Here is a 9,718-nt window from a genome sequence, read left to right on the forward strand (position 1 = left end):
ATTTAGGATTGGTAAAGATCCTTTCCCAATCTGTTGGTGGCCTTTTTGTCTTATTGACAGTGACTTTTGCCTTACAGAAGCTTTGCAATTTTATGAGGTCCCATTTGTCGATTCTCGATCTTACAGCACAATAGACTAAGCATTTTTAAAGAGATGGATCGGGTGTTCTGCTGAATAGGCTATTGCATTTCTAGCAAATAAATACTTTAAAGAAGATAACAGTTTGTTTGTTGACCAGGGCAATGACACTTTGGCAACAGCGTGTCATTGGACTTCACAAACAGCTCGAAGCTTAGCTGCGACATATGAAACAGCAGTGCACTGTGCCTTGCCTATGCAAGAAAGGCACACTATATGTTTCCATAGCACTTTTAATTGAGAACATTATTAATTTATGAATCCAAACTCCCAGCATTCAGGAGATACAGGACCAGAAAGATTTGAAAGCCTGATTTTGGAAGACAAAATGTTACTAAAAATATATAAATGATTTATGTGGGTATGTATGTATGTATAAATCATTCTACAAATACAAGTATCTATACACAAATATGGTATACAATTCAAAGTTTAAAACTTGCCATGACTTAGCTGTTAGCATTGGAAAGGCTTCGGTAATACTAATACAAACCAGCGGCTAAAATCTAAGAGAGAGTGCTCTCTAGTTGACTGCAACTTGCACACTGGAATTTACAGGGTTTGTATATCTGGTAAGACATTTGTTCTTAAAAAACATCATGCATTCTACTTTAGAATCTGCAACTCATTATCTTTTGTTTACTCTATAAACCACATTTTAAGGCAGTTGCATTATGCAGTTTTTAAAACACAGAACCTTAGGAAATCAGATCTTAGTACTTCGAACCTCTCAGTGAAATGGAAATAAAACAAGAGGGATAGCAGAGGAAAGTGGTTCTTTCTGGTGTTTAAATGTTGTCCCTGGAAAGCCACGGGAACTGATGATACATTGCTCAATTATGTTTATGTGCACTGACTCTGGTTAAGACAATGGATTTTTGAACAAAATTTAAAAGTTCTAACCATAAAGTTGTTTTGGAAGAATCGATTGGGAAAAGAGTATCTGTGTTTTAATTTTAACCATGAAATGCTTTTCTCCTATTTTATAGTGTGTGGACTGAGAACAGCACAGTAGGGACTAGGTAGATAGGACTGTATGTGTGTGGGTAGCTGCTGGTGGTAGTGGGAATAATCTAAAAATGAAACTAAAGAGGTATGGGTCAGAATACTCATAGAACTGTAGTTTACATGCTGAACAAGAGTAGACAAATCAGCCTTTATTAATCATCATAGGATTTTTGGACAGTTCCCCCTTTGTTTGTTTCCTGCCCACTAAGATAGTGAATGGCTCTTGTGAGCAATGTTCCACTGAGCAATGTGGGTGAGGCATGGTGAGCTAAATTTAATGTTTCTCCCTGAAATAGTAAGAAAAATAATAGGGAACTCTATGCAAACAACTGTTAAATAAAGTTTGACAAAGTCAAGACCACAGTAGACAGAAAACTATATGCTGTGCACACAAAGACAGCAAAGATTCATTTTAAGGGGGTGGGTGGAGGGTGTTCTGTAGCAGCAGCTTCAATCCAGAGGAAAAAAAAGACTTTTAAGGGTAGAGATGACCTAAGAACTTTTGTCTTCAAGTTAAATTTAAATAATAAGCATATTGCTTTTACTTAGCTGGTTTAATGGCATGTCCTTAGATGTGTCTTGGGAAATGGTGTGTGTGTGTGTGTGTGTGTGTGTGTGTGTGTGTGTGTGGTTGTCTGTGTGTTACAAGCATGTGAGTATGATTATGGATGCTTGTGACCAATTATATGCATGGAAGTCTAGAGGGGACCAGAGACAAACATTAGCATCTTCCTTTATTTCTATCTATCTTATTATCTTGAATGAGGGTCTCTTAATGACCTGGAAGCTCACTGTTTTGGCTAGTCTGAGTGCCCTGTAAGCTCCCACAATCTGCCTGTCTCTGCCCATGACCTAACCCCAGTGTTGGGTTAAAGACTTCAGGTGGCATGCTTTGCTTTTTAGATGGGTGCTGGGGATTAAACTCAGATCTTTCTGCTTACACAGAAAATTCCTTTACTTATAAATTCATCTCTCCAGCTTCAGAAATGGGATTTCCTTTAAAAAAAAAAAAAAGGACTTGCTTATTTTTATTTTATCTGTGAGGATTTTGCCTGCATGTGTCTGTTCCATGTGTGTACAGTGCCTGTAGAGGCCAGAAGGGACATCGTAATCACCAGAATTGTAGTTACAAAGGTTGTGAGCCACAAATAGGTGCAGGGAACTGAATTCCGGGTCATCTGCAAGAGCAGCACGCACTTTTAACCCCTGAGCCATCTCTCCAGTTCTGGAAAGAGGGGTATTTGATGGTGATTGTGTCTCAGTGCATTTTTCTATTGAGGTTGGGATAGTGTGAATTTTCAGTGTCTCCAAGGATCCATGTGTTGAAAGCTTGGTCTGCAGCCTGTGGCATAACTGAGAGGTGTTTAGACAGTTAGGAAATAGAGTCTTAAAGAAGGAAGTTAGGTCATTAATGCTTATGCCCATGAATGGGATATTGACACCCAACCTCTTCATGACTTTGTGATTCCTGGCCTCCAAAATGTGGCTAGATCTCCTGTACCATATGCTCCTGCCATACCATCATGGGTTCAAAGCAACAGGCCAAGTATCCATGGGTTTAAACCAATTAACCTGTGAGATGTTATATGCCTCTCTAACGCATGGAGATCCATGTCAAGTATTCATTACAGCAATGAAAAACTAATATGGAAGAATATTGTCAGGTGGAATTATGTACAGGGAACACTACTTTTGATTGAGTTCTTTAGTTTTTCTTAATATAAGATAAATACACACACACATACACACACACACACACACACACACACACACACACACACCTGCTCTGTGGAATACACACATAATTACTTCACAACATGCATACAAGTATTCATAGATTTGTTTAAAAATTCATCATGTCATAATTAAAGCCAGAATATGGTTAGACCCTCAATGATTAAGAAAATGTCTTAAAGTAAGATTTTTAAGCTCTGATGACTTCAAAGTAACACAAAGTACAGCAACAAAGCTAGCTATCCCTGGATTTGTCCGGCTTAAATACTCACTGTGAAAGGTTGAACTATGAATCTTTCTTACTACTTGCTCAGAGGTTACAGCAGTGGTTCTCAACCCTCCTAACCCCGTGACCCTTTAATACAGTTCATGTTGTGGTGACCCCCCCAACCATAAAATTATTTTCACTGCTAATTCATAACTGTGATTTTGTTACTGTTATAAAATATCTGCTATTTTGATTGGTCCTAGTGATGCCTATGAAATGGGTCCCAACCCACGGGTTTAGAATGACTGAATTAAATTCGCCTTTGTTACAGAAGTCTTTCATTTTCAAACATCCATGGATTTTATAACTCATGTATCATCCAGTTATGTTAGACAACAACCGCTTACATCATTCATCCAGTTACTGTTAGACAACAACCACTTACATCCTTCTAACAAAGACCTTGCTAAAATTGGATGTTACTTGTATTTAAATATTGACTATGTATTTGGAAAGTAGTGATGATGCTCAGTGAGAAAATGTAAGACAGAACTGAAGCTTTCTTCTTGTCACCCGAGAGCACATAACTATTCCCGTTAAGAGACAGAGGCAAGCTAGACAGTGCTTCTCAAATCCGAGAAGCGCATCTGCCTCACAAAGACCTTTGCTTCAGACATTATTTTAGTCTAAATTTTAATTTGCCAATGAACCATCTAGTGTGCTTCCATCTTTTGGTAGTTGAAAGCAACACAGTGCCCCCTGGAGAATTTGCTATTCTGAGATGATAGTAACAAGGATTATGGCAACTTCCGTTTGACCTGTTCTATGTTTTCTATTTTTCCCATTTTAAAAACTTTATTCAGCTTGGAATTTATTGTATCATACATATTTTATATGTAGGAGTGAATTCCCCCCCCCCAAATATTATCATTATATTCATGAACTGAGAATTTACTTCATTCTGTACATTGCATCTGCTTACTGTTTTTTTTTTAATTAGGTTTTATCTATTGTTTTTTTTTTTTTTACATCTGTCAGCATCTCAATGATTTGCTATAATTTCAAAGCAATGCATCTTAATAAATAATAGTAAGACAAGGATGAATTACTCATGCCCTAAAATGCTGAGATTGCAAGTGTGTGCTAACACACCTGGCTCAGTGCATCTGAATTGTATGGAATTGTACAGAAACAAATCTTTAGCAATTTAAGTATGAACATAAGTGACATATTTTTTAGTTTAGGGTTGGCTTTAATGTTGGCTGTCCATACACAGTTTCCAAAGCCATGCCTGTCTCCACCTGTCTCCTATTTTCACTGAGGAATCTACAGATTTTCTATAGTTTTAGGATTTTTCCCATGGTAATGATGGTCATGGCATCTGTGAATGGAAAGGGTAGTTGATATGTGATTTGTGATTAGCACTGGATAGAGAGGAGTGAATTACCTACTACCTTAAAATGAATATTTCTTGGAAATGACCAAATACTAACTCTTTATGCAATGGGGACCCGAACGCTGTTATGTTGGGAGGGTATTACAAGAACCATTCATTTGGAAAGTCTGTTTTTCTTCTGCTCTCTGCAAAGATAAGAACAAAATCCTAGACGAAAGAAACTATTATTAGATTGGTGGCCTTTGTTCTACTTTGTGTGTGTCCTGGAAAGAGCATTAACTTTGCAATTACACAGACTGTGCTAAATTCTTCCCTCTGTCAATAGTATGCTATTTAAGCCACATTAATTTTCCTTTTAGTTTTCTATCAAAAAAATAGCTCACTGATTTGATTTAAAGATCAATTAAGTTAAATGTGAAACTCCTAGTGTTACGTAATTCGGCATCAGTTTTATTTTCCTTTTATTCCTAAGTGACAACAAACGTCTATTCAGAAAAATCTTCTAGCACTGGGCGCCTTTTCCCCCTGGGCTAATGGCTTTATAAAGCTAATCCCTTAGTTTTTCCACAATGCCTTGATTTTTCTGTGTAGCTTTTATTTTGTGTTTCACAAAATTATAGTGCTGGCAAAGCACCTTGAACTTTCTTAGCACAAAGCGCTCAACAGGATGGAGTCAACACTACTTGGTTTTCTTGGAGTCCTCCATCACCTATTGCTCTTCATACCCTTTTTGTTTCCTTTTCCAAGGAGTTCCCTGAGCCATGAGGCCAGAAATTTGTTGGAAGTATCTGTTCTTGGGACAGTGTTCCAAAGTCTTTCCCTCTCCTCATAGACCTGCGTGGGTCTCTATATTTGTCCCCATCTGTTGCAGGAAGAGCTTCTCTGGTGATGAAGTCACCACGGTGAGCAAGTCATGGATCTATGAATATAGGACAATGCTATTGGGAGTCATTTTACTGCTATGTTCCTTTAGCAGAACAGTAGTATTTGGTTTCTCCCTAGGACTCTGAACTATCTAGTCTCAGGATCTTGGCCTTAAATCCAGTTAGTTATTGGCTGGTTACTGTTACAAGTTTTGTGCTGCTAATGCACCGGCTTTTCTTGCCAGATGGTCACCATTGTAGATCGAAGGGTTTGTAGCTGTGTTGGTGTTTACATTTCTCCTTTGGTAACATGCAAGTACCATTTAGTACCATGAATACCAGACATTTGGGATGAAGGCCTTCATCTTGACTTCTCCATGAGTTTTGTAGGTGTTGTCTTCAGCAGCCAGGCCTTACTTTCAATTTTAACAACCAATAGCCTTGGCAATAGTCTGGGTTGCTTGGGGTTCCCATGGGATCCCTTTGGCCGAGCACTCAATTAAATATACTCCATTCCCAATACTGGAAGTTTCATTTGGTGACAACAATGTCCAGTTGGGGCTCTGTGTACTTCATTATTTAGATATTTCATTTAGATTGCCTTCATACATGATATATACCACAAAGCTTCAACTGTATTAGGTTTCCATACAACCCCTCAAATGGCTCTTAGTTTAAGCTGTCCCTTGTAAGTATTTCTTCCCTTTTACCCCTTTTCCTGCCTCTTCCCCATTCGACCTTTCTGTTCCAGACCACACCACCTTTTCAATCTATAATGATCTGTTATATTTCTCTTTTTTGGGAGAGCCACCCCCTTACAAGTTCTTTAAACTCTACCTAACTTCTGTGGTTATATAGATTGTAGTTTGTTTATCAATGACTTAACAGCTAACATCTACATATAAGTAAATACATACCATATTTGTCTTTCTGGGTCTGATTTACCTCATTCAGGGCTTTTTCTAGTTCCATCCATTTACCTGCAAATTTCATGGTTTCCTTTTTAAAATTTCTGAGCAGCATTTCATTGGGCTAATGTGCCATATTTTCTTTTTTTAATATTTTATTTATCTTATGCATATGAGTACACTGTAGCTGGCTTCAGACACACCAGAAGAGGGCATTGGATCCCATTACAGATGGTTGTGAGCCGCCATGTGGTTGCTGGTATTTGAACTCAGGACCTCTGGAAGAGTAGTCAGTGCTCTTAACTGCTGAGCCATCTCCCCAGCCTGTGCCATATTTTCTTTATCCATTCATCTATTGATGGACATCTAGGCTGTTTCCAATTTCTGACTATTATGAATAGAGCAGTAGTGAATATAGTTGAGCAAGTTTCTCTGTAGTAGTCTTTCAGGTGTATGCTCAAGAGTAATATACTGAATCTGAGGTAAACTGATGCTCATCTTTCTGAGGAACCACCACACTGACTTCCACAGTGGTGGAAATGCCATTTGCACTCCCAGCAGCAATGGATGAGTGTTCTCCTTACTCCATATCATAGCCAGCATGAGCTGTCATTTGTTTTATTAATCTTGGTGCTTCTTATGGGTGTGAGAGGAAATCTCCCAGTAGCTTTGATGTGCATTTCCCTAATAGCTAAGGATGTTGAATATATAAAAGATGCTTCTCAGCCATTCGAGTTCCCTTTGGGGATTCTGTTTAGATCTTTACCCCATTTTAAATTGAGTTATTTATTTTCTTGATTTTTTTTCATTCTTTATATATTTGATTTGCTCTCTATCAAATGTGTAGTTGGTAAATTCTTTTCCCATTCTGTAGCCTGCTATTTTGTCTGAATGATGGTGTCCCTTACCTTTACCAATGCTTTTCAGTTTCTTAAAGTCGTGTTTATTAACTTATTCTTAGTTCCTGTGTTTTTGTTGCTCTGTCTTTTTTGTTAGTCTGTCTTTTTTCCCCTATATTCGTGAGTTCAAGACTATTGCTCCTTTCTCTTCTATGAGATTCAATGACCTTATGTTGAGGTCTTTGATCCATGGGGAGCTCAGTCCTATGGTTGGCTGCAAGCATCCACCTTAGTATTTGTCAGGTTCTGGCAGAGCCTCTTAGGAGGCCACTAAATCAGGCTCCTGTCATCAAGCACTTCTTGGCATCCACAATAGTGTCTGGGTTTCATAACTGTATATGGGATATGTCCCCAGGTGGGGCAGTCTCTGGATGGCCTTTCCTTCAGTCTCTGTTCCACACTTTGTCTCTGTGTCTCCTCCTGTGGATATTTTGTTCCCTGTTCTAAGAAGGTGCGAAGTATCAAAGTATCCACTCCTTAGACTTCCTCCTTCTGAACTTCAGATGATCTGTGAATTTATGTTGGGTATTCCAATCTTTTGGGTTAATATTCACTTAGCAGTGAGTACATACCATGTGTGTTCTTTTGTGATTGGGTTACTTCACTCAGGATGATATTTTCTAGTTCCTTCTATTTGCCTAAGAATTTCATGAAGTCATTGTTTTTAATAGCTGAGTATTACTCCATTGTGTAAATGTACCACATTTTTTGTATCCATCCTTCTGTTTAAGGACATCTGGGTTCTTTGCAGCTTCTCGATATTATAAATAAGGCTGCTATCAACATAGTGGAGTATGTGTCCTTGTTATATTTTGGAGCACTTTTTGGGTATATGCCCAGGACTGGTATAGCTGGGTCCTTAGGTACTACTCTGTTCAATTGTATGAGGAACCACCAGACTGATTTCCAGAGTGGTTACCAGCTTGCAATCCCACCAACAATGGAGGAGTGTTCCTCTTTCTTCATATCCTTGCCAACATCTGTTGTCACTTGAGTTTTTGATCTTAGCCATTCTGACTGGCATGAGGTAGAATCTCAAGGTTGTTTTGATTTCCATTGCCCTGTGCTTTTCAGCTATCCTGCGTTCCTTAGTTGAGAATTCTTTGTTTAGCTCTGTACCCCATATTTTAATAGGTTTATTTGGTTCCCTGGAATCTAACTTCTTGAGTTCTTTGTATATATTGGATATTAGCCCTCGATAAGATGTAGGGTTGGGAAAGATCATTTCCCAATCTTTTGTTTGCTGTTTTGACCTATTGACAGTGTTCTTTGCCATACAGAATCTTTGCAATTTTATGGCGTCCTATTTGTCAATTCTTTATCCTAATGCATGAGATACTGATATTCTGTTCAGGAAAATTTCCCCTGTGCCCATGTGTTGGAGGCTCTTTCCCACTTTCTCTTCTATTCGTTTGAGTGGATCTGGTTTTATGTGGAGGTCTTTGTCCACTTGGACTTGAGCTTTGTGCAAGGAGATAAGCATGGATCAATTTGCATTCTTCTACGTGCTGACCACCAGTTGAAACAACACCATTTGTTGAAAATGTTGTCATTTTTCCACTGGATAGTTTTAGCACCTTTGTCAAAGATCAAGTGACCACAGCTTTGTGGGTTCATTTCAGGGTCTTCAATTCTATTTCATTGATCTACCTGTCTGTCACTGTACCAGTACCATGCAGTTTTTAATCACGATTGCTCTTGAGGTCAAGATGGCTGATTCCCCCAGAAGTTGTTTTATTCTTGAGAATAGTTTTCACTATCCTGGGTTTTTTCTTATTCCAGATGAATTTGCAAATTACTCTTTATAACTCTATGAAGAATTGAGTTGGAATTTTGATGTGGAATTTTGATGAGGATGAATCTTAGATTGCTTTCAGAAATTTTTATTATTCTAATCCTGCCAATCCATGAACATGGGAGATTTTTATATCTTCTGAGATCTTCTTTGATTTCTTTCTTCAGAGACTTGAAGTTCTTGTCACACAGATCTTGCAATTGTTTGAATAGAGTCACACCTAAGGTATTTTATATAATTTGTGACTATTGTGATATGTGTGGTTTCCCTAATTTCTTTCTTAGCCTGTTTATCCTTTGAGTAAAGGGAGGCTACTCATTTTTTTGAGTTAACTTTATAATCAGTCACTTTGCTCAAGTTACTTTTTAGCTTTAGGAGTTCTCTGGTGGAATTTTTCGAGTTACTTAAGTATACTATAATGTCATTTGCAAACAGTGATACTTTGACTTCTTCCTTTCCAATTTGTATCCCTTTGATCTCCTTTTGTTGTCTAATTGCTCTGGCTAGGACTTCAAGTACTATTCTGAATAGGTAGGGAGAGAGTGAGCAGCCTTGTCTAGTCCCTGATTTTAGTGGGATTGCTTCAAGTTTCTCTCCATTTAGTTTGATGTTGGCTACTGGTTTGCTGTTTATTGCTTTTACTATGTTTAGGTATGGGTAGGAGTTAGAAAAAGGACTGAAGGAGCTGAGAGGGTTTGCAACCCCATTGGATGAACAACAATATCAACCAACCAGAACCCCCAGAGCTCTCAGGGACTAAACCACCAAC

Source organism: Mus pahari, chromosome 21 (genome assembly GCF_900095145.1).
Source record: "Mus pahari chromosome 21, PAHARI_EIJ_v1.1, whole genome shotgun sequence".
In the NCBI taxonomy this organism is placed as follows: Eukaryota; Metazoa; Chordata; class Mammalia; order Rodentia; family Muridae; genus Mus; species Mus pahari.